Source organism: Hoplias malabaricus, chromosome 6 (assembly GCF_029633855.1).
Source record: "Hoplias malabaricus isolate fHopMal1 chromosome 6, fHopMal1.hap1, whole genome shotgun sequence".
Lineage (NCBI taxonomy): Eukaryota > Metazoa > Chordata > Actinopteri > Characiformes > Erythrinidae > Hoplias > Hoplias malabaricus.
In genome coordinates, this window is record NC_089805.1 from 34,850,972 (window position 1) to 34,877,627 (window position 26,656).

Consider the following 26,656-nt stretch of genomic DNA (forward strand, 5'->3'; position numbering starts at 1 on the left):
TGACTCCCCTCTCCTACATTAATTGCACTCCTCATTTGCATACTTGTCAATGGGCACTTGTAAAATACCATTCAGATGAGAAATTTCAATAACGTGTGTGCCTCCATCCATCACAGGAAAGCTTAGCTTAAATTACTTGTTCAGGACAGATCTTTATCCACACTTTTAATTAATTGTCATTTAATCAAAAGATGTGCTGTTTTTCTCTCATTTGTTTCCTTAACATTTTCTCTCATGTTTATTCCTTAATTGCTGTCCTTTCAGGAACAGAAGGCCAGACACCAAACCTAGTCCTGCTTACTGCAGGGCAGTCTACAGTTTCAAATCAATTTTAAATACAGAACTCTAGCAGGCTCTAAATAATCAAAAACAGACTGTTATCACAGTAAGATCGTAACTGACAAACAAATTTTCACCTAAATATCAAAAGTTGTCAAAACAATGTGTAGCATTTATGTCTTATATTAATAATGTTTAAAAACAAAAAACCCACACACGGGCTGAACACCAACTATCAGCTATAGATTCTAGCACTAGTACTACCACTGAGGCTTCAATGTTAAATATACCACTGCATACTATTCTTTTTTTTATCAAAGAAAAATAAAACATGACCCATTCTAGTATATCTACTGGTAGTGGCAGTAGTAAATTATGTCCCTTGCTGTTTTGTTTGTACATGCACATTTCAAGAAATATAAGTTATTATCATTTGCACTAATTGAAATACAGTACATCTGAACTGAAAGCGTGGAACTTACTCACAGAAAAACACACATTAAAAATCTATTTGAGGCATTTAAAATATGCACCACACTAAGATAAAAATAATTTAGCATAAAAATGTTAACAGCAATATAATGTCACCTGAGGTAACAAAATTCCATTTGTGTTACGGCCTCTACACTCTTTTGTGCTCTCATACACACATCCTCAGAGAGCGGATATACAGAAAACCCATAAAGAGAAGGGAAATCCCAATAATCCTTTGTGCTACAGACACAACTTCTCCAAATCCTTCTGTTCAAACCACTTCAAGCTCCCAAACCAAACATAGGCTGTAAATCTGTCAGTTTATTAAGTCAGCCAATCAGCGACTCAGTAAGAGATACAAGCTCTTGTAAGCTGAACTACATGTCCTTTCAACTTTTGTACAATACGGTGGTGCTTGTGATCTTTAAGGTGGCAGTAAATTACACATAAAACTGCCATCGTTCCATAGAGGTGTGCTGTTGCATTATCTACTATGCCCTGCCACATCTTCTGGGGCAACAATTGCAACCTGTACATAAAGAGCATTCACTCTCTCAGTTCATCAGAAAATACATACTCAGGATCAAAATAACCACAGCAACCTAGTAATCACAAAATCAGCCTCAAACTCCCTCTAATCACTGCAGGGGGTGGGGAATCCATTACTGGAATGAGCAGAGTTTCTTACTATTAAATGTTATCCTGGTTTGTTTTCACTGTTTAAGGATGGACAAGTCTCTCTCTCTCTCTCTCTCTCTCTCTCTCTCTCTCTCTCTCTCACACACACATGTTTTCTCAGGGCCCTCCTGCTAAATTATTCTTCTCTGCATCATTAAAATACTTCACTTTACTAATACCAAAACAGAAAGTAGCATGTAGGATTATACAAAAAGGCTAAAATCTATTGTATAAATAAGCATCTAGTGGTGTTTTTTGTTTTTTATCTAAATCAGTTGTTCATATAGCCTTCTCATTCTGAAATAAGACTCAAAAGCTAAATCACAAAAGCTATAAATCAATTGCAAACCCAACAATGCAACTAGTATCAATGAATGAAAAGCTATGAAAAACATGTGGACAATGGAACCATTAAGAATCCTCTAGAGTCTGAGAATAATGATTAAAACTTAATCCTTATTGCACCAGAATCTGAAAGTAGCCATTTCATTCAAATGCGATTTTAAATGCATGCCACATTGTGGAAAGAATAATGAAATAAATAATAACAGGATCCTGAATATTAAAATTCTTTCTAATATAATTACACCTTTTGTTCACCTCTTAAGTGGATCTGAATTTCAATAGCGCTTGATAAATAAGGAATTAGGAATACATAATATGAGCGCATCTGTGGCTGACAAACCCCATACTCTCAACGAACCAGGAAACAAATGGAGAAGAATGTTTTTACATATCACACACACTCCACTGTGCTGAGATGTTGGAACATTAACCAAGAGGGATTACTGTAAATCTTTAGAAAATTAAGCTCTGTCTGTATGATACATTTTCACCAATTATTTTTAAAACAATTCTCCATCACATTTAGAGCAATTAGGCCTGTGTCTGTGTTAAATACACCACTGTGGATATGCCTTTGTCATTCATACAATCACAAACTGCAAGTTACTTTTCTGGCCTGAAGTCCCAGCAGGAATGCAATTCGGATGTCTGAAGTGGCTACCGTTGTCTCCCAGCATGGAACCTGGTAATTAAGTGCAAAATGCAATAGGGAGGAAAACCTGGGGCATTTTTCAATCCGATACATTCTTCCCAAAATATTGTTTGACTAAAAAAAGCCTGTGGAGTGTTATTTAGATAATCCTCTCTTGGCCATCAGGAGAGTGCTGTGTGCTTTTCTAAACTATAATGGAATGGACTAGTTATGATTTGAAGAATGGTACTTGCAGATATTTAAATGATCATTGGGTCCAAAAGACAACAAGCACTCTAACACAAACAATGAGATTTGGATTTTCTCCTAAACAGCACTACAAACTTAAACCTATTGAGTTCAGAGGACTAGCAGTTGTTACAAGAAATAAGGTTTTAAGCAGATGCTATCTTTCCAGAGCTATTCCTAGGTCAGTTCTCTCACCAAATACTAAGCATTAGCCCAGAGGCACAGGGTGGGACTGAGCAGGCCATGGTCTACAAGGTTTTTGCAAAATAATTTGGAGAATGTTAATGCTACTTTATACAAGCAGTTATGAACAAATAAGCCAAAAGCAAAATTATAATTTGCCCCTTAGGTAGGGTTAACAGGGTTAACAAACTAAGAGTCTAGCGTGTTTTTGTGAAATGTGTTTTGTGCAATGTACAATGTGTTTTTTCGTGAAAATATCAGGAAACATCATTGCTGTTAAATTTCACAAGTGAGGTTGCAATGGGAATATACAAATATGGGTAAAATATTCTGTATTAATGCCTTTTCTCTACTGCAAAAAGAATCTATCACAAGTACGTAAATACATTAAGTATAGCTAACTTTCTAGCCGGGTCTTAATAAGCATGCTTTCTGCATAACAGCATACTTAAAGAGCCGCTATAATATATTAGCCTAGATTATCCATTCATTATCTGTAACCACTTATCCAATTCAGGGTCACGGTAGGTCCAAAGCCTACCTAGAATCATTGGGCAAGGCAGGGAATACACCCTGGAGGGGGCGCCAGTCCTTCACAGGGAAACACAGACACGGAGGTCACCAATCCACATGTGTTTTTGGACCATGGGAGGAAACCCACGCAGACACGGGGAGAATACACAAACTCCTCACAGACAGTCACCCGGAGCTGGAATCGAACCCACAACCTCCAGGTGCCTGGAGCTGTGTGACTGCGACACTACCTGCTGCCTCCCTAGTTTATACATGCTTCTTTAAAATTGAGTTAACTTCCGCTGGCCATTGGGATGTAAAATTCTCATGTTCTTTTAGTCATGCCACTGAGACCCAAGGACGTATTGGCTCCTGAATTAAAATAAATGCAACCCAGGAACTATTTTGCCTATTTCAACCACAGACCAAATCAAAATAACATAAGATTAACTATGTGATTATGTTACATTTCAATGATGTTGCACTTTAAAATGGTTCAAATTATTTCTGCATACGTACACACATTCGCAGATGTCTACAATTACCCACAATCATGTGTAAATTAAAGCGAATTTACAATTTTCTCTGCTGAATAAACACATGGACAAAGCCCACTCTTGCTCTAGCTGCTTATATACATCTGCCATGTAGCTATGGCCAATGATGTTGAACACTAATGGCAGGAAAACCTAGATCAGTAAAATTGCTTAATCAGTCAGTCAGTGTCTCAGGAAGAGACAGAGACTCACACTGGACGATCTGTGGGGCTCTCCAGCAAAAGTCAGTACTGCATTTGACTTTGCATTAGGTTTCAACATGCGATTCTCTACAACAGATCCCAGAGCAGTTCTAAAAAGGTAACTTCATCCAAGGCCAGAAAATATGTGCTAGCTGAAAACAATCCATCATGTCTTCACCTGGTCCTGAGGGAGACACAATCCAGAGTAAAGTGAGCATGGACCAGCACCAAAAGAGCATTTGACCTCTGGACACACAGTCCTTTATGACTGTACAGAGCTTCACAATGGCTATTTAATCTCTTCACTCTCAGCTGAGAAGTTGGACATGAAAAGAAGGTCATTTGAGAACAGAGTCGCATTAATTGTGTAGATAGAGAACAAAACAAATATCAGACTCTTCTTGATTATGCACAGATTTCATGAGTAAAACATCAGTTGCTCAAATTAAAGTGCCTTATCTAACACAAACATTTCACAATAGAGGTCCCAAACGGCAAAACTCTGGAATAACTAACTCAAACTATACCTGATCTTGTACTAGGGCCGAGTCCAGGACAAATGTTACAAATGTTTGCATTCACACATACAGTACGGGTAAACTATGGAAAATATCTAGGTCACTGTGCATGTGTGAAAGGGATTTTAGAGTCCAGAATCCCACAAACTTTCTGGAGATTAGGAATGATGCTATGAATATATTTTATGTTGCCTATAGTATTGTTTTTTTCTGTTTTATTTAGTTATTTTATAAAATAAATAAAATATCCTGAAGTTTGAGAAACCTAGTAAGATTAAATAGGTTGTTCCACTGTCTAAAGTTTATCACATTTAATCGTTTTACATTTGGCTATGAACTTGTAAAGCAAAAAACTCTAAACAGAGAATGGTTTATTAATCTTTAAATACTGATGTTTTGTGTGTGTGTGTGTGTGTGTGTGTAATGGATTGCCTTAAAACCATTTTATACAGTTCAGGCCTATCTGTTTAGCTGGACTTCTACAATGGAAACAGAGTCATTAACAGAGTGAGTTAATTCACTGTTAGTTTGATAAAAAAAATAATTGTCTGCCTCCATCTTGTTTTGCTATTTTTTCCTTGGTGAATTGTTTTTCAGACTAATAATAGCAAGGTTTATAAACCCCTTTACAGCTTTGCAGTTTTTCCTCAGACAGTCTGTTACACACTGGTTGTCCAGAAAGCTATCCTCCCACATTTTTTATATGTATATTGCAACAATAAGATCAATAGCTGGCCAATAAGAAAAGTCTGCATGTCTGCAAGTCCCTTATGGACCTAATAATGTTCACAACTGCAAAATCTATAAAGAAAATAAAGAATCTCATGCACCGTTGTTCACGACAGGATGCACCCTGTAAAGTCTTTACAGTTCTCTTTGGTGTTGTCCAGCATGGCTGACTTACTGCAGAGCTGGCATTATGTCTTATGAAACAGGCACATGACTCACAGGCAACAGTTCAGAGAGAAGACAGCTGTTCACTTCGACATGGTTTACCTCCAACTTCTCTTTGTTTGTGTCAGATGGACGTAGCCAACATTTAATTTAATCCAATGTGAAGACATTCCAAAATGGATAGTAATAAAAATAACCTAAACGTGGTCCTGTTTTTTGTGAATTCCAAGGCCTAATAAAAATGAGAGGCACTAGGCCACTTAAATAAGCACTACGTTATTTCAGCCATAATGCAAAGCACGCAGCATTCACAACCCACAGAATACACAGTCCTTTCAAACTTCGACCCCAACTTAAAACATGTTTACAGAATGAAGCTTTACTGCTGAATTTATCGATACATGGGGTCCAGCCTGTTAGCTAGTTAAAATAAATAAATTCTAGATGTTATAACGATATACATTCCATTTGTCAACTATATGAATAAGCAAAGAGTAGAAAGAGCTTATTTGTAGTGTTTTGTTTTTTTTCGAAACGGTGTACTGCAGCAGTCAAACAACGTTTTAAACGTCCTTGACGTTCTGGAACATTCGGCTGAAGTAACGAGCGAAGAGAAGGTCTGGAGAAGCGTCGGCGTAATGTCTATGTTTACAATAATAAGTAATAAACTTTAAAATTAGTTTATTACTTGTTTTTGAACATTTCTAAAACCAAGCACCTTAACATTTTATCAACCAAATAATGTATACTTGATAAAGGAACAGAGAGGGCATCGCTGGAACTAGTTATATCTAGCTATTTATTACTGTCTTACATTTCTATAAGGGTCTGACTGACAAAATGGTGCTGTAACAAATCCACAGTCCCGTTTATTTTGGGTAACACCTAGCTCTGGTGTTCTGGCTTTAATAATTCAGAGATGTTGATGTATCCCTAGATAATTTGAGAAAGTGAGAAAGTCAGTAACGGTGAGATGTGTCCGTGTATTCCTGTCGTTACAAGGACAGACAAGATGACCTTCTGTTTGTTATCGCTAGATACATATATGGTAGAAAACAAAAGGCTGGGTCACAGAAATATTCTCCAAACATAAAGAAGAGGCTGTGATAAACATTACCTCAACACTGTTCAGCACATTTCTGTTCGAGGCTCCAGTGAAACACTGGGCTCTCACCGCGGTGAGGGTGGAGCTACAGAGCTGAAGCGGCGCGACCGTGTCCCAATTCAGCTCTCGACTCTCTGACCCCTTGAACACTTGAACACGCATTATTTAGGTCCTAAAAAGAGGACCTCTGCTCACCAACGAACAGTTCCAAATTTAGTTCACGAACTGGAATCTGAAATATGGCTGAATTAATAACAGACTGTAGTGGCGCCATCTTAATTTCTCTCTGTGAAATACGGCTGAATTAACCGTTCCTGCGCGCGCACTGATTCACTCAGTCAGTAAGCGCATATGTCCATTGAGCCACACATTATTGACTGCCATTAAAGAAAATATTCCACTCACATTATGTTGATTTTCTTTGTATATAAGTTAGCAAAGTAGACATGCCATTTTCCGCTAACTGTAATTAATTTTATTATTTAGTGTTGAGGTAAAACCCAAAAATATGTCACTCAGTATGATAAAATTAACAAATATCCAGTAACATCTGCAAAATGGTTTATAATTAAATAATATATCTGTATTTTAAATATCTTAATTTGCATTGCCTTAAAAAAATCAAGTAATTTCTCTTTTTTTTGTGGTGGCAGGAGTCCAACAAAAATAGTATAAATTTAATTTGAACATATTAATTCATCTATTTATTCATTTGAAGAAGCACTTAATTACATAACATATACATCATTTGCTGGGTACAGTATTTTTAATGATAATATTAAAATCTGCGATTGGCACGGTGGTGCAGCAGGTAGTGTCGCAGTCACACAGCTCCAGGGACCTGGAGGTTGTGGGTTCAATTCCCACTCCGGGTGACAGTCTGTGAGAAGTTTGTGTGTTCTCCCTGTGTCTGCGTGGGTTTCCTCCGGGTGACTGTCTGTGAGAAGTTTGTGTGTTCTCCCTGTGTCTGCGTGGGTTTCCTCCGGGTGACTGTCTGTGAGAAGTTTGTGTGTTCTCCCTGTGTCTGCGTGGGTTTCCTCCGGGTGACTGTCTGTGAGAAGTTTGTGTGTTCTCCCTGTGTCTGCGTGGGTTTCCTCCGGGTGACTGTCTGTGAGGAGTTTGTGTGTTCTCCCTGTGTCTGCGTGGGTTTCCTCCGGGTGACTGTCTGTGAGGAGTCTGTGTGTTCTCCCTGTGTCTGCGTGGGTTTCCTCCGGGTGACTGTCTGTGAGGAGTTTGTGTGTTCTCCCTGTGTCTGCGTGGGTTTCCTCCGGGTGACTGTCTGTGAGGAGTTTGTGTGTTCTCCCTGTGTCTGCGTGGGTTTCCTCTGGGTGACTGTCTGTGAGGAGTCTGTGTGTTCTCCCTGTGTCTGCGTGGGTTTCCTCCGGGAGACTGTCTGTGAGGAGTCTGTGTGTTCTCCCTGTGTCTGCGTGGGTTTCCTCCGGGAGACTGTCTGTGAGGAGTTTGTGTGTTCTCCCTGTGTCTGCGTGGGTTTCCTCCGGGTGACAGTCTGTGAGAAGTTTGTGTGTTCTCCCTGTGTCTGCGTGGGTTTCCTCTGGGTGACTGTCTGTGAGGAGTCTGTGTGTTCTCCCTGTGTCTGCGTGGGTTTCCTCCGGGAGACTGTCTGTGAGGAGTTTGTGTGTTCTCCCTGTGTCTGCGTGGGTTTCCTCCGGGTGACTGTCTGTGAGGAGTGTGGTGTGTTCTCCCTGTGTCTGCGTGGGTTTCCTCCGGGTGACTGTCTGTGAGGAGTGTGGTGTGTTCTCCCTGTGTCCGTGTGGGTTTCCTCTGGGTGCTCCGGTTTCCTCCCACAGTCCAAAAACACACGTTGGTAGGTGGATTGGCAACTCAAAATTGTCCGTAGGTGTGAGTGTGCCTGTGTTGCTCTGTGAAGGACTGGTGCCCCCTCCAGGGTGTATTCCTGCCTTGCGCCCAATGTTTCCAGGTAGGCTCTGGACCCACCGTGACCCTGGACTGGATAAGCGCTTACAGATAATGAATGAATATTAAAACCTTAAAACCAACAAAGAATGATAATGGTTCAGCAGCACCCATTTTTTGTTTTCCATTGCTACCCAATATTTTTTCAGTCAGAATGCAACAAAAAATAATCCAGTATGGTGGAAAACCACAGACTCTAACAACACTGCTCCAGAAAGAGTACAGATAATGATCAGTGTTTCCTCTGTTCCTCATTTTTTCACTGAAGCACTAGAGTCAAGTAAAAGGTTTGGCTAAAAGGACAGTGTTCTCACTTAATACCTATTACTTATTTGTTCTGACATACTGTCGTGATTACCTATACACTGTCCAGAGAGCAAACATCTATTCACACACCTAATGTGCTAAGCCATAATGATCCTCCTGTACTCTAATGATTTTTGCAGCAGTGCCACAAAAGCCAGCCAGTCCCAGCAGAGACAGAGAATGCCCTGCTCTTAACAGCTCCCAGTTTAATAAAGGCCTTCCTTCACAGCAGTGCGTCAGCAGAAGCCTTGCACATCTTTAGTTTCTTTACCATTCCAAGGCTTTTCTGTGCTCACACAAACATGTGAAATACGTCATTCTTAGTCTCTTTCTCAGTTTTTTATACTTAAAATAGCATATGTAACATACATACTGGCCTTTAATGAAACGTATTAATCCATCAGAATGAAACTGCAAACAGTTACACATATGGGGAATCTCTCTAAATAAACACGTCTGACAAATACCATAAATGTAAATAAGGTTTTACAAATCACCCCCAGTGAATTGATGATTCTGAAACGGCATTATGGTGGTTTTACAGTAAAAGAAATATGGCGTGTTAATTGAATGTACAACCACAGCCTAATGCAGGGTAAGTGCTTCTCTGGGAGTGTTCATCATTGACTGTGGCCACATACTCCAGCAACAACGAAAGAAAAGTAGCTGTTTCATTTCTCTGGGGACATGAGCAGTCAGATAAAATACAGTATTTCTCACATTTTACACCACGACTGAGTGTCCATTTTAACGGGTTCATCGTGGATAACATGTAAGTAGCTATTGTGTAGCCTAGTGCCATTAAGTACATTTTTATACAAAACCGCTCAACTCCAGGAGCTACTCATGCAGCTAGTGAGCTGTGAGAAAAAGAAAGCATGCATTAACTTCTGATTAAGTGAGTCATTCACCCTGCCAGAACTGTTAAATTATCCCCAACCATAACTCTCCAGATGCATTATAAAATTAGGTGGTGCATTCAAGTGACCTGTGTTAATGCAGAAATGTATAAATCCAGAGGGCAAAACTGTTATGGTGTTCCCAAGTAGTCCATAAACTCTCTGCCCTCTGGCTTTTTTTTTAAGTTGCACCCTAGGTACACAGACCCAAAAAAAGCTGGAATTTCTGCAAAAAGCGATGCTTTATTTCGATCAGCAAAAACCTGCTGCCTGAAGCACAAAATTATACGAAGGCGTGAGATGCCAGTGGTCCACTCCAACGTTCAGACTTTATGCCTCCTGTTAGAGCTTGAGCAGTGGATCCACGGGGCTAAGTAAAAGCCCAGGGAACACTTTGACCTTGTTTAGCAGGACTGCGGAGACCACCTCGAGAGCCTACCAATGTTTGTTTTGCCTCCGCTGTTGTTTTGTTGCTACAGGGCCGCAGAGCCTCGGCATGACACTTTGATGAATCGATTGCCACTGTGCCGTACAGCAGCAGGACAGCAATCCTTCAGAGTGCCCAGCCCTCTATCAGATGTCTCAGGAGAGAAAGAGAGAGAAAGAGAGAGAAATAGAGAGAGAGAGAGAGAGAGAGAGAGAGAAATAGAAAGAGAGAGAGAGAAAGAGAAATAGAAAGAGAAAGAGAGAAAGAAAGAGAAAGAGAGAGAGAGAGAGAGAGAGAGAGAGAAATAGAGAGAGAGAGAGAGAGATAAAAAGAGAGAAAGAGAAAGAAAGAGAGAGAGAGAGACTAGGGCATGCTGTATACTGTGTGGGATATACACTCTCTGCCATTTTACCACAATTCCTTAGTAAAAGAAGTAAACATTTAAATAAAACTATTGACCTCTTCTTGGTTAAAACAGCTCTCATCAAAGACACCCTTTTCAGTATCATTTTGTGAAGCGTGTAGATTATTTCTTCTTTATTCCTGAAGGAAAAAAATAAATAAAGAAATAAAAAAAGAGGGCCAGACACGGTCAACACAATGATATCCAGTGTAGTCAAAGTCTAGTCTGTAGTGGTTGCATTTGGTTTGTTGACAGGGATGAGTCCATAAATCCTTTTAGTAAACACACCTGAATAATCCATTCTCAAAACACAGCTCAGCAGACCTTGACTCAGAGACTTTTTTTGGTAATAAGTTGTATGCGATAAAATTAAGTATATATGTCCTTGCTATCTGCACACTGAAGCAATACATAGCTCTCTCTCTGTCTCTCTCACTCTCTCTCTCTCTCTCTCTCTCTCTCTCTCTCTCTCTCTCTCTCTCTCTCTCTCTCTCTCTCTCATGAGATCACTCTCTGCTGTTTGCTACTTTCTCTAACCCCTCATTTGAAGCAGACGTAAAGGAGCATCATGATCGAGAGTGTGGAATGTCTCTGGCAGCCATTCACGGCTCTGCAAAAAAATGTTGTCTGGCTATTACACAGAGGGCACAGAGGTACACAGACTGCTGCTGCTCTGCAGCATCCAGAAAGCAAAGATATTAGCTTTTAGCAGTGCTTTAGAACATCCCACAGGAGGAACATTCTGTTTAGCTAGGGAATCAAAACAAAACCACTGAAACGGCATAAATAACTTTGCCTCTCTCTTATGTTGCAACAACTGGCTTTAATTTCATGCCGCTCTCTTAAACTTAAATGCGTTCTTGGAAGGCAGGCTCAGTTTAGTTGTGTCCATAAATTTATGAAAAGGGCATGACACACACCAGCCTGATTCTACAGAGCTGCTGTGGCTGATGACAGAGCTTTTTATGCCACATGACTTCACCAGCACCGTCTGTCGTAGTTAAAAAATTAAGCAATGGTAGCATCAGTTTTACAGCTTATCAGAATGTCAGCTACACCACTACTATAGGGCAGTAAAAGGTGTCACAGCAAAACATCTACTGTGACTATATCCATTATAATAACATTAGAAGATATACTGAGCATAATGCAGTGGTTCATTCATTCATAATCTGTAACCACTTATCCAGTTCAGGGTCGCAGTGGGCCCAGAGCCTACCTGGAATCATTGGGCGCAAGGCGGGAATACACCCTGGAGGGGGCGCCAGTCCTTCACAGGGCAACACAGACACTCACACTCACAATTCCGGACAATTTTGAGTCGCCAATCCACTGTGTGTTTTTGGACTGTGGGAGGAAACCCACGCGTAAACGGGGAGAACTCCTCACAGACAGTCACCCGGAGCGGGAATCGAACCCACAACCTCCAGGCCCCTGGAGCCCCGATACTACCTGCTGTGCCACCGTGCCACCCCATAATGCAGTTGTAACATTGCATATTAACATCAACACAACATGCTTTGGAAGGTTCATCAGAAATGCAGTGGTGGGTGTTTGACATAGATGGCTTTACAAGAACACAGAGTCTACAACTGTAAATTACAGGCAGATTTAAAGAAATATCACACTCTCTCTGGAATTACACACTAAAACACTTACGAAGCCCTGCCAGTGATATCCTTTTAATGTAAATGAAGGAATGTGAACAACTTAATAATGCATGGGAATGACTTAATAAAGCATGGGATCGAGATATTTAAACATCTCGTACTCACGCCTTATTAATTCTACCCCATGCTTTTTAAATCATTCCCACGCATTATTAACTCTTTCTCACACCTTATTAATTCATTCCTATGCATTACTGCCTAACTTAATTTATTCTGAAGGGGTGTCAACAGCAGGGCTCTAGTTCTTGTTTCTTGGAGAATAAGACACACAACTTAAATATGCATCATGGTTTTACGTTAAAATAAGACGAGCAAACAATACTACATTATTATGATTGGTTTCTCTATGTTTATAGGCTGAGAATATCCGTAAAAATATGTAACCGTCCAAATGTGGCTATGAAACACCTTATATATTGCCTTTGCCATGGTGTCTTTGCAGTGCTCTACACTGCTACCTGCCCCTGCAATTCAGTTCCTAACATGTACGGTAATTAAAAAATAAAAAAGAAATAATAATTTAAATAAATTTCCAGCTTTAACAGATTTAAAATGTATTCACTGGGAAGCTTAAGGTTATACAAGAGAGTATATTAAAATACAGCAAAGCCTCACATGCAACAGCTGTGATTATTCCTTCTACTAAATCTAGCATATTTCAGAGGCAGGCCAGTACTGACTGTGCTCTCTGTATGCAGCTCTGTGAATAGAAGGACTAGAGCAATCAAGAGGGCCGAATGGGACATGCAGCTCCAAAGCTCTATTTGAGCATTCACTTCTCTCTGCCTGAAGAGTGTGTGCCTCTCAGCCACATCCAATACAAAGTGTAATGCCATTAATTGGGCCCAGATTGGTTACTTTGGCTCTCACTCACGTCACCTCCATGCATTATGCTCTTTCAGAACAGGAGTGTTATAAAAAAATACCAAAGCAGCCCTTTCCCCTGGCGCCCGGTTCAGAGTGAAGCGGACCGAAGTTTGTCAGTATTAATTACTTCTCCTCCACGCGATCAGAAACTCTTTCCCTCTTGTTGCTCTCCATAGTGAGCGCCCCTGAGGCTAATGGGTGTGACTCACCAGCTTTCATAAGCACTGCACATCTATCTTGTTTCTTCTTTTCAAGGCTCAGCAATAAATGTCATCAGAGCTTCAGCGCAGCGGGGTCCTACAAACAAGCCGGCAAAGAGGGAGGAATCCAAACATGGCAACCCAAAAAAAACAACAAATGACCTACCCCATGCCACAGATCTCACAGTGTCAGGGCATATGCCTCCACACTACATCATCCTGGAATTCACCTAAGAATGCCCACCGTTAGAATGGAAATCGGCAACCTCAGCATTCCAGCACGAGGACATACATTAGGTTAATGTCTGTGTGGGGCGATTGTGTTGGCCATTAATAGCATGGCAAATGCAGTGGAAAGCCAGGAAGATTGGCCCTACTTCTCAGAGGTGGTGTCCTGTTTCCGGGGAATTGAGTGGCTAATTGGGCAAGGAGACACAACAACAAGGGCTGTGAGTGTTTGTGCCATAGACTACGGGACCTACACAACTTTAACTGTATATATATACTTTCTTGATCTTCATTGCCAAATGTCATAATATTTGATCAAGAATATCTGACATTGTAATACACCCAGTTTAACATTTACTTTATTAAGACTGCAGCTCATCATGGCATTTTTCCTCTCACACATGTTTATCTAGTTCCAAGACTTGAAATAGTGCTGTTCTGAGAGTATCACCCTACTGTGTCCACCGCCACTGTTACAAGTCTCTCACTATACTGTTATAAAATCACAAACTAAGCTGCATGCTTTGAGTAGAATAGAAAATCTAATGTACTTATCACTCCTTCACTCTCTTATTTATATTTTTAAATTTATGTTGCATAGATATTTGTGCAGCAGGTAGTGTTGCAGTCACACAGCTCCAGGGACCTGGAGGTTGTGGGTTTGAGTCCCGCTCCGGGTGACTGTCTGTGAGGAGTTGGTGTGTTCTCCCTGTGTCTGCGTGGGTTTCCTCCAGGTGCTCTGGTTTCCTCCCACAGTCCAAAAACACACGTTGGTAGGTGGATTGGTGACTCAAAAGTGTTCACAGGTGTGAGTGTGAGAGACTGTGTGAGTGTGTGTTGCCCTGTGAAGGACTGGTGCCCCCTCCAGGGTGTATTCCTGCCTTGCGCCCAGTGATTCCAGGTAGGCTCTGGACCCACCGTGACCCTGAACTGGATAAGGGTTACAGACAAATGTATTCATTACTACAAGACTACTTTTTTTAAGGCGGGCGGGGGTAGCCATGGCCTCTAGGTTAGAGAAGTGAACTTGAGGCCAGAGGGTCGCCTGTTTGATTCCCAGGACCATCACGGAAAATTCCATTCACGCCTGAAAGCACTTAAACCCCAATCGGCTCCCCGAGTACTGAGGTGGATGTGTGTGTGTGTGTTCACTGCCCCTAGTGTTTGTGAAGTATTGCTAGTGTGTTCACTACCACAGATGAGTCAAATGCAGAGAAGCAATTTCCCTAAGGTAATCTTAAAAACAATAATGGTGTTTCTTCTTTTCTTCTTCTTAATATGGTTAAAGCAGAAACGTACAAAAAGAAGGTGGAAAACCTGATCCAGTTGTGTCTGTGTCTCGACTGCTAACTCTCAGCTCTTCATCATCTGATAACTTGGTTTGTAGCACTATCGCTCATAAGAAATTAACTCATTGGCCATTAATATATGTCCACAGCATTGTATTGATATGAATTTTCCCACGAGGGATTTTATCTGCATTACACCTTATTGCATGCCCACATCTGGAGTGCTGTAGTCTGCCAAGGTTAGGATAATGTTTTTTTATAAATTAATTGCCGCCTCGGTTGGTAATATGAACTGATGTTTTTTTTTTTTTTTTTTCCCCAAGACCTTATGTTGGGTGGTTGTGCCTCTTAACGTTTTAGCACCTGAATCAACATCTAGTCACTAGTTGAATGAAAAAAAAAAAACAATGAACCCCTTCCCCAGTATACCTTCCCACCACCTGGGCACAATCTCGCCCTATAGTTTTGCATATACCATGTGAGTTGAATAATCTCTCTCATATTTATGTTTCTAATGAGTAACACCATTTTATACACTCTTCCATTTTACATATCTTTATCCGGTATAATGAAATTGCCAATGTAAAATAGGGTAAAATGACAGCGATGATATATAACAGCTCAAACTCAACTCAGACACCCCATATAGTGGCTTCACATTAATTATGCATCCCAACGTCAAGTGACTAATCAGATATGCTGAGACTCTGACGTGAGGTGAATGTTGGAAATCAGCATTCATCCTTGGTGCAAATGATGTCCATCAAGTCAAGGTGACTCAGATATATATTACACCCACCCCCCCACTCCAGAATCGATTCAGAGTCCAGCAGAGGTAGCCTAACAGGGATTAGGATATCTGGTTAGCTTAGCATTTCCAGGAGGAATGTTTCTGAGCGGGAGTGGAAAGGACGAGTACATTTAAGAACAGGATTTAGCGCACTTTTAGTTCCATTACCAAGCTACAATGACCCAGTGTTCTGCACCCTACAACAGGCCTTCAGTAAAACTGGCTTTTGCCGGCTCTGGTCCAAAGTAACGTCAGCGGGCGCTGGCTCATTCTTGAGGTCCTGTGCACCACTTAATCACTCCGAACTTGCTAAGTCACTTTTAAATAGCCCACCAGTGTCCTTTATTTTTGGCTTTGAGACAGCATCAGTCTCATAGTTCTGTTTAGCTCAGCCTCTTTTTTTCTTCTTTTTTTTTGTCTCTCTCTCAGAGCAAGGTCATGTTTGCGAGGGAGTTTATTTAGCATCTCTCTAAATAATCCTCCCACTCTTTCAGAGGGAGAGGGCAGAGGAAAGGAAGGCAGGGGACTGTGGGTGGTGGAGGAGATGGAGGAGACGGAGGAGACGAGCTCTGTTCAGGGACCAGTGTAGCCCTGTTTGTTTATTGTTCACTGCTCAGGCCGAAGCAGTTTCATGGCGTCCCCATGACAACAGCGACAGCATGGGCTAGGGAGAGGATGGACTCTTAATAAGGCATCCTTCCCCTCTCTATATTTCTCTCCCTCTCTCCCTCTCTACTCACCCTATAACCCTCACTCTGCTCATCCCTCTCTCCTCACTTTCTTCTTCAATAAAGTGCTCTTAACTTCAAGAGATTAAAAGTTCCATGCTAACAGTGTGCATCCAGTACTGATGCACCAGAGCACGGCTAGTATCACTATATATATGCAGTATATATACCATTTTACATCATGCATGTGGTTGTTTTGTTACTGTGACTTTAAGGCAGATAGTCAATGAATGACTTATAAATGTATGTGAGCTGAAAGTCTCCTTTGAGCTTCAGTAAATGGATATGCTGTATGCACTTGCACTGATAGGACCACATCAAGTAACCAGTCTAAAGCTTGGTTAATCAGTCTATGGCTAAATGACTAAGGATATGTTTTGGACGTTTCTATCTCCCTGCTATGTTTAATTAACCCCAGGCCTATGAATCCTGCTCTCTAAAACCAGGTCTCAGTTTCCACCCATTTCCTACTTTTCATGCTTTGTCTGACAAGCACCTGCAGGATCAATACTACTTTAGCAATAGACTAATTGAAGTAATGAGCATTTGAAATGGTCGTCCACGGTGAGCTATCGATTGGGTTCGTGTTGTGCAATTTTGGTCTCACCCTCTGGATACTGTGAATTGAATGATGGAGTGTGATTATGACTCCACTTGTTTGATGAGGTTTATACGCTGTGTAAGTCTGTTAAATAAGAGCAGTCGGAAGCTGTAGGCACTTGTATAAGTTTTTAGTCATTCCATGATGTTTTTATTGCGATTTAAAGGTGATGTCAGCATTTTTTCTCAAGTTGTGAGATGGCTCTTCATCATTTCCTATATCTCCACACCGTGGACTTGTTTACAAAGCTCCAGTGTTGGCTCAATACTACGTTTTCTCTCCCTTTAAAAGACGCAGGGCTTCTGAACGATCAATCAAATGGGGACATGCTGCTTATTAATGCCCTTCATTTCAGAAGAGGCAGGTGTCCACATATTTTTGGACCTGTATGGCAGTCTACACGGGTTCTTTAAGCTGACACGGTGCAAATTTTCTCTTTTCCCCTTGACAAATTTACCAAGGGTCTTAAGCTCCTCAGCTAACATTTATAGGCAGCTTTTTTAACACTGACTGCAGATTCTCAGTGGATCTTAGACCAGGGCTCTGACTGGGCCTTCAAGAATATTCTTTCTTTTCCTGAAGCCACTGCGGGTAGCTTTTATTTTATTATTTATTATTTTTTTTTTGGTTTTCAGATCATTTAAGTACTAAAAATAATTCTTTCATGACCTGAAATAAAGTGTTTTTGTTTTGTAAGATTTGCATCCATTCCTCTCTATAATGTGTCCTCTCTAAAGCAGCTTTGTAGCATGGTCCTGCCGTCATCGCAGTGTCGACTGAGAGATGTTGTGTTGTGTGTTGACTCTGCACCAAACACACCCCAGTCTCTATTTCTGTTTTAGTGGAGAAAGTTTTGCAGGTGCTTCAGTGCAAACTGTTGGCAGTCTGCGTTTTGACTTTTTCTCACCCTGCAGCATAATCCAGCTTTGTGCAGTGTTGCAGAAACGGTGCACTCATGCACATGTCTCCTCTCTAAGCCAGTGACATTAAGTCTTTTAAAGTTGTTGCTGCCCTCACAGCGACATCCCTGACCAGTTCAACCCAGATAAGTTTTCTCTCTCTCTGCTTCCTCTCTGACCATTTCCTTTCCTGACCAGCTTCCTACCTGACCAGTTTCATCCTTATGGTGCTTTTCCACTGCATGTGTCCGGCTCTACACGACTCGACTCCATTCAGCTCGGCATCCTTAAAGCTTGTAGCTTTCCACTGGCAGGGATCCCCTACGAAATGGAGCCTCAAAAAAAAAAACAGTCTCTAACAGAAATCGCTGTCTTTGAAAACCACAACAACGGCAGTGGTAAAGTTAGGTGGTGTGTACCTATCGTGTACTCTCTTGTTGTTTCTGTTTTTGTTTTTTTGGACTTAACACGGTTCCAGTTCTCACAGATCAGTTTTACTTCTTGAACATTTGGCTTTACTGGAAAGTTTCATTGGCCTTCAGCCAGGAACCAGGTACCAGATTTGGCCAGTGGAAAAGCAAAAGAGCCGTGCCAAGTCAAGTAGAGTCGTGTAGGTTCCATGCAGTGGAAAAACGCCATTAAACCATCGTAAGCCAGCTTTTTCCTGACCATCTCCATGACCAGCTTTCTCAGATTTTCTCCTTGTCCAATCTTATACCTGACCACCTTTCTCCAGGGCCAGCTTGATCCTCGACCAACACAAATCTTTCCAAGCATCATGGGGTGAGATTTGTAGAAAATATCACTTTGGGGTCACCATGTCCTAAATAAATATGTAAACATATGGCCCACTTGGAAGTCATGCCAGAAGCCATTTCTCTCATTTTCCCACAAGCACAGGCACCAGCAGTTTGTTGAATGCTACTAGACCTTTGACTGGATCTTGGCTCTGTTGTCAGAGCAGACAAATATATAGCTACAAAAACCCAAGGTGAGTTGTTCAGCACGAAAGAATGAGTTACATTAAACATCCCAATCCTTACATTTAAGCACAGGAGGGATATTCTAAGGGTTGTTTTCCTTTAAAAAGGCCCTGGGAACCTTGTTGTGATACATAGCCTCATGGATTGTATGAATTACCAGGAGATTTGTAATGAAAATCTAGCTGCTCTGTCAAGAAGCTAAAAGTGGGTCCTAGTGTCTGGATAATGATCCAAAACAAACACCCAAATCCACACAAACACAATCAATAAGCACTGAATCGGTCTGCTTAAAGCAATCTAAGCCCCACTGAAAACTTGTGGAGTTCAGAAGAGAGGACCTAGGACCTTGGAGGATCTAAGGTGGGAGCTTCATTGTTGTTGTATTGCCCAAAGACTCTTGGTAGAGAATGATGTTCCTGCCCAAGCTGAGATTCCAGCCTACCGTCCTGTTTGGAGGGCAGTGGTGTGACACCAACACTTTTTATGAAACAGGCAAATATGGTATTAATACGAAGCTGACTGTATTAGTAAGCTTTCAGTTTTGATATATGAACTATGACAGCAAGCCATTTCAGCAAACACTGAACGACAGCAGCTGCTGGAGATCCAGGAAACAGACAAGCTAACGAAGAGTAACAACCTGATAGAGGCTTTATGTAGCCTACACTCTGTGTAGGTCCTTACCTGTAAAGAAATACATCAGTGAAGTGGATGTGTGGAACGAAATGTGTGTGTGTGTGAGTGTGTATGGAGTGGGGGCAGGTTGTCAGGTGTGGCTGCTGTGACAGCTGCTCAGCACTGACATGGATTAGAGAATCTAACAACCTGCTGCAACCAGCACAAAGACCTGATGGCTGTCCTCCTCCTGCTGCTGGCTTTCTCCAAAAGCCCTATCTCTTTCACCTCCCCTCTTCCTTTGAGCCTCTATCACCCCCTATGCTCCTTTATCTGTCACGTCTACTTTCCTGCGCTGCCTGTGTAGAACAGCTTATTAGGGACATGAACTCAAAAATAAAGGAACGAAAAAGGAAAAACAGCACGCTTTGGAATCATCCGAACACAGACCCTTGTTAAAAAGAACACTGCTAAGTCTGTTACTTACTCCAGGACACCTGCGCATTTCCAAACATACGCGGTAAGTAGTGACACCACTTAGCAAGGACAGGGGCAATTCCAGCACTCGGATAAAAGCAAGAAAAATAAATCTGCACTGCTGGAGGAGCCATAAATGGATTAACTGTGTAATCTAATCCCAGGAGATCAAAGATAAGGAATCATTAAATCAGTACATTTAAGAAGACTGGAGACTGACAGGCAGCAGGGCTAAAGGAATCTCAGCTGTCAGTCTCTCACTGATAGTGCCTTCTGCATGACAGCAACAAGACTAACAATATTTCTACAAACCCACTTCCTGGAAATGGTGAGAGAGTAGTTTAAGGCAAATCAGAACAGAACACACGGATCTGTGCATCCACTTTGTGACCAGTATGTCCATGAATGGAGTGGAAATACAGTATATTTATTGTGTAATCTTATTAGCTCCATTCATTCCTTTAGCATAAGTAAACCACTTATTCAATTCAGGGTCCAGGTGGGTCCAGAACCTACCCAGAATCACTGGGCACAAGGCAAGGACACAACCTGGCTGGGACGCTAGTCCATCACCCATTCTCGCTTATGGACACTTAACCCAATAAACTTACCAACATGTGTTTTTAGATTGTAGGAGAAAACTGGAGCATCTGAAGGAAACCCCACCAGGCACAGGGAGAACACACCAACCCCTTCACAGACAGCGACCAAAGATGGGACTGGAGCTGTGTGACAGTGACACTACCTGTTGAGCCACCATTACGCCATTCTACAGATGCTGGCAAAAAACCTTCAGAATGTTGGGATATGGGCAATGTCTGACTAAAACAATGTTCTGAAATGCTCCAGAAACATCTTCATAAGGGTTGGTTAGGGCGGCACGGTGGTGCAGCATGTAGTGTCGCAGTCACACAGCTCCAGGGACCTGGAGGTTGTGGGTTGAAGTCCCGCTCCAGGTGACTGTCTGTGAGGAGTTTGGTGTGTTCTCCCCATGTCCCCGAGTTGGCGACTCAAAAAATGAGTGTGTTTGTTACCATGTGAAGGACTGGCGCCCCCTCCAGGGTGTATTCCTGCCTTGTGCCCAATGATTCCATGTAGGCTCTGGACCCACCGTGACCCTGAACCTGATAAGGGTTACAGATAATGAATGAATGAACAGTTTGGTTATGAAAGGAACCCAAAGAAAGCCTATGGTTTTATGAGCATTGAGGGTTCAAGTCTTGACACTTGGCAAAACCTGCATCCGCAAATAACCCAACAGTTGACGTGCAGTGAGTGGTTACACATGCTTAAGGTATTTTACCATTTACAGCCCATAATATCACAAAAGGTTTAGGGAAAGTGGCACAGTGGCACAACAGGTAGTGTTACTGGGGTTATGGGTTCAAAGCCAGCCTTGCATCACTGTCTATGAGGTGTTTGGTGTGTTCTCCCTGTATCTGTGGATTTACTCCAGGTGCTCCGGCTCGGTCCCATAGTCCAGAAGCACATGATTGCAGGTGGAAACAAAACGACAGAAATAGGGTTGTGCAGCCAAGCTCTCCGGAATGGCATTGGCAATTTTTCACCACGAATAAACAAAGTTTAGTAGGCAATGGAGAAGGAGAGGGCAGGGAATGCCCATTCTCCAGGGTCAGCTTGTGGTAAGTAGGCTTTATTCCTCATTACAAGGTTCTTGCCCTACCATTCCAAGCCACTGTCACTTGATTGCTTTTAGATGTGTCTTGTATTGAGGTTTACACGGCAAACTTTCTGACCCTTATCATGGGCTGCCAATGCTCACATTGATTGCCACAAATCTGCTGCCAAATCTGCTTAAATCCACCTTTTAATGACCCCAACTTTTACCTTAAGCCTGTTTGATTTTTACTTACAACACAGTAATTAAAAGCAGGACACCACTCTGTTCTTTAAAGCTATCCATGTCAGTATTAACCCTTTCTGTCCTTCACAGCTGAAGGAGAGATTATCTGATCTTTTATCAAAATAACCTCAGTAAAACCACTTGTATCTGACAGGAAACAAAAACACAAAGGATGGTCTCTGATTTCTGCACATTATACGGTATAACAGGTATAACAGACCTGTAGAAGGGTGAAGTCTTGTGCTCAAAGTAGTAAAAGCTCGGCCCCTATTACACTGATGCAAAAAAAGGAAAGAGTAATGAACTGCTCACGATCCAAAGCAAAGCAGCTCATCTGTGGAACATGGCGAAGATGGCTTACTTGTCTTTATTAGTGATGTGACTGCCAATGGCAGCTGAGCGATGAATTCTGAAGCATACAGCAACATCTTAACTGCTCGGTTCCAGCCTGATCCCTCAAAACACAGTGGATGATGCCTCACTCTGCAGCCTGACAATGACAGGGAGACAATGACGATGTTATGAAAGGGATCAGGCACCAAAAGGGCTGGGATTCCTCTATAGTTCAGCCAGTAGTGCTGCTAATACCACTGAAATAAAGGCAACACTGAGTGCACCTTAAAAGCATCGTCGTTGTTTCATTTCAAGTGCAACCAAAAGCACATTTACCGCTATCACATTCTCTTTTTACTTATGCGCCCTATTTACAAGCCATCTTAGGCCTTTGTCCCAATGTATGAACCAAGCAGCATGTACATTCTCAAAAATCAGAGCGCTAAGGAGGGCCTTTGGAGCAGAAGGACAGAAAAAGCACTTCCTTTTTTTTGGTATATAAGATATGCTGCTCTTTTAAAGTGTATAGAACCTCCATAACGTGACGGTGTCTCACAGAGCTCTTTTTCCAAACCAGGGTGCACTCAGGAAGCAAGGGCTTTGTATGTAATGTGGTCAATATGTTTACATTGCATCCTCACAGATGGCTTTTGTTGTATTCCTTCCAGTGAAACATAATGAGCACCCCATGCAACCTTAAGCTCGTGCCTTACCAGGTCATAACATATATTCCTGTTGTTCCAGGCATGGGGAAAAGGAATGAGAAGGACCACTCGAGCACTAATTGAACTCTTCAGAAAAACTGCAGTTCCCTACATTCACATCGGATCTGAAATGTCATTAATGCATGCCACATGTTCTCTGGTCCCAAACTCATTGGAAATGTCAGGGCCATGGAAGCCTAGCGGTGATGCATACTTTTAAGCTTATTTTTTTCATCAAAGGAAAATGATTACAGAGATGAAGATCCTTGTGAGAATGGGGAAGAATGACCTTGTTCCATTTCCCCACATCCTCCGAGGAAATGTCAGCATGCAGCCTGAGTTTGTGTGTGTGTGTGTGTGTGACTAAGATCTTCTGCGCAGTATGACAGGGTGTAGAGTTGACTCGCAATGAGAGATGACACGATGAAACATAAACTAAAAAGGAAAAGTCTGTGGAGGTTATCAGGTGTGATTCACAGGGCTTCTGTGTAACATTCAAAGCAACATTTACATCACTGTAAAGCCTTGACCACACTATCAGTGTGTACCTGATCTAATCAACAGGGGATAGAGACAAGGCCACACAGGTAGTGTCACTCTCACACAGCTCCAGGGCTCTGGGCTTGTGGGATCAAACCCAGCCTCGGGTCACTGTCTGTGAAGAGTTTGGTGTGTTCTCCCTGTGTCTGTGTGAGTTTCCCCCCACAGTCCAAACACACAGTTGTGAATGTGTGAGTAAGTGTGTGATATCCTCTGATGGACTGGTGCCCCATCCAGTGTTTTAGAAGTAGAATTAGAATCACTTTATTGGCCATGGTGCTTGCACACAGTGGAATTTGTTCACTGCATTTAACCCAATCCATGCAGTGAAACATTTTCACACACACATTAGTAAACACTAGGGGGCAGTGGGCACACATGCCCGGAGCGGTGGGCAGCCCTAGCCATGGTGGCCAGGGAGCAGTTGAGGGTTGAGTGCCTTGCTCATGGGCACTTCAGTCATGACCTGCCGACTCTGGGGAGCGAACCTGCAACATTCCAGTTACAAGCCCAGTTCCCTTGGCTTGCCCAATGGCTGCCCCCAGTGGGTTTCCCCCACTAGTGCCCAGTGATTCCTGGACCCTCAAACGAATGAAGCAGTTAGAGAAAATGGAAATATGAATGATGAGGAAACCTGCGAAGAGCTGGCGCCCCCTTCAGGATGTGTACCTGCCTTGCGCCCTGTGTTTCCGGGGAGGCTCCGGACCCACCGCAACCCTGAACTGGATAAGCGGTTACAGACAATGAATGAATGAATGATGATGATGATGATGCAGGCAGATCACTCTATTTTCTTATTTTAGAGCAGTTTATGATGCAGTTGAAATTAAAAACATAATAAAAAACAATTTTATTTAAAATCTACATCTAAAATGTGATATGGTACAACATGTTCCTGCATGAAGTTATGAAGGCGTACCATTGAGGATCCCGCCACAGAGACAGTGAAAGGTCCCCCACGGTGAGTTTATTCTGTGATTGCCGTAAACATTTATGAACATTCAAACATCCAGCAATCTCCTTCTCTTATACCCAAACAGTGAGATGTTAATTACCTCTCAGTTCAATTCAATTAACACCATAAGCTTTCAGTTAATCCTGATTCTCCTTTGCAAAAGTAGCTTTCACACCATTGAGAACTGAAAGCCAACAGAGCTTCATCTCAAAGCAGAGTGCCGCAGCACATATTCCTGTTTAGTATTCCATACATCTCTGCCGCCAGCAAACAGAGGGGCAGGTGTTAATTTTCTCGTAAAGACAACCATGTGTGCACATGGAGGACAGAGAGAGAGAGAGAGAGAGAGAGAGAGAGAGAGAGAGAGAGAGAGAGAGAGACAGCATGTTAAAGTATGTGAAGAGTGTTATGGACATTCCTCCAACAATGTGCACAGCACGTTTCAAGTTCCTTTCAAAGGCTGTTAGCTTTTGCTCAGAGTTTCAACTGTGGAGAAGCACTCTGAAGGGAACTGTCCATGGTCCTGAATGCACTGAAGCTGGGGGATTGTGGCAGCAATAGCAGAAAAACCTGCACATTCATCGAAAACATCCACCCTTTCTGCACCTCCTGCTTTGTACCTCTGAAAAAGAGGGAAATCCTGGGCACAAACCCACCCTAACCTCATTGCTGCTTTGTGGAAGAGCTGCTGAAAAGGGATGGAGGTAGCTGTCCACGGTTCTGAAAGTCTAGAAATGGTCAAAGGAGCCATCTCACATGTAATATTTACCACAGCTTTCACATAATGTAAAGGTTCTATATTGATTTAGGTTCTTTTCTAGAGCCAGACTTCCAATAACCACCTTGGAAGCTCCCTTTGAAGGGCATTGCAGGTAATACGGTAAGCCTTATAAACTCACAGCTGGCTTATGTTAAATGGCTTCTATTGAAACATAATGTAAAAGGCACTAATTTGTGATAGAAGGAAAACTTAACTACAAAATCTACAGTATCCCCTGATGAAATTTGCTTTTAATGGAGCTATCCGTGGTGATGAAAGAAAATCTAGTAATTGTCAAAGGGACTGTGACATTGAGATCCCACATATTCACCAGAACCTCCATATGGACGAAGGGGTCCTATACCAGTTAAAGGTCTTTCCTAGAGCAATGCTTCCATGCTGAGAATCACTTAATGCCAAGAACCATAATTCTGAAGGGTACCCCATGTGATATGTTCATAAACTCACAGATGGCTTATGATGAATGGCTGCCGCTGAAAAACAGTGCCCAAGGCTCTATTGTCTAACAAGAGAAAATCCTGAACACTGAAACTACAGTAACCTCATTCATTACTGCTCTGAAGAAAGCTGCCAAATGACCTGGAGCTGTCCAGAGTCCTGAAAGCCTGGCAGTTATAAAAGAGGTCACACCCTGATGGTCTCACATCTCATGTTCAATGATATTGTTCTGTTTAATAAAGGTTCATTGGTGCAATGCCATGGTAAACCAGCTTTGATTCCCAGTAGCTATTCACTGGGTAAAGAATGGATTTCCAGATGAGATATGCAAATACGTACACCTTAAAATGGATTATGCATAATTTCCATACAAATCAAAGGCTTTAACAAAACCATACCACCAAGCCAAGACTCACTCAGGAAGTGATATTTCGAAGGGTTAACTGATGGAGAAGATGCTTTCATCCACCTGATATGGCTCTGCTGAGATTTCAGACCTCATTAGAAGCCATAACCCAACAAGAATATAATAGGAACTAAATGAGCACTCTAAAGAAGGGAGAGGCACATAAAGAAACGGTTACTTGAAATTCCCTGCGTCACTCGAAGCTTCTCGTAAGAGCTCAAACGCTTCCTCAAAAAGTGGGGCCCTATTGCATGGTCAGAAGACGAGACTAAGATAAAGAAATAAAGGAGTGAGAGCCCAGATTCTCTTGAACATGATGAAGAGATTTGGAGATTTGTCTCCCTGCCTAAAGGCTCGCTTGTTCAACAGGGCCTTACACCAAATTGCATCATAGAGAGAATAGGCTTCATTAAGTCATGTATTATCCACGAGAACCTGCGAGAGTCAAGGCATGAAATCCTGAGCCAATCAAACGCCCACCGCTCGCCATGTGTGGCTCATACAGAGGGCCTGGGAAGCGCTGGAGCTGACCAACCAACAACACGGCACGTCCACTCTGACTACAGCAGTGGATAGGAGGAAAGGGTCAGCTGGACTGGTCAGAGGGTGGTCAGGGACCGAGTCAGTGGCACGGGGATGCTCTGATTCTTTATGAGAATGTTTTTTTTTTTTTTTTACAAAGCCTGAATGTGGCTCGTGCTGCAGTCCAC

At 42.1% G+C, this 26,656-nt stretch overlaps 1 protein-coding gene across 1 annotated transcript in view; it reads right to left on the reverse strand.

Moving 5' to 3' along the window:
• Positions 1–26,656, reverse strand: part of csmd2 (CUB and Sushi multiple domains 2) — a 340,194-nt gene that overhangs the window by 311,195 nt on the left and 2,343 nt on the right. The gene's annotated exons all lie outside the window — the stretch shown is intronic.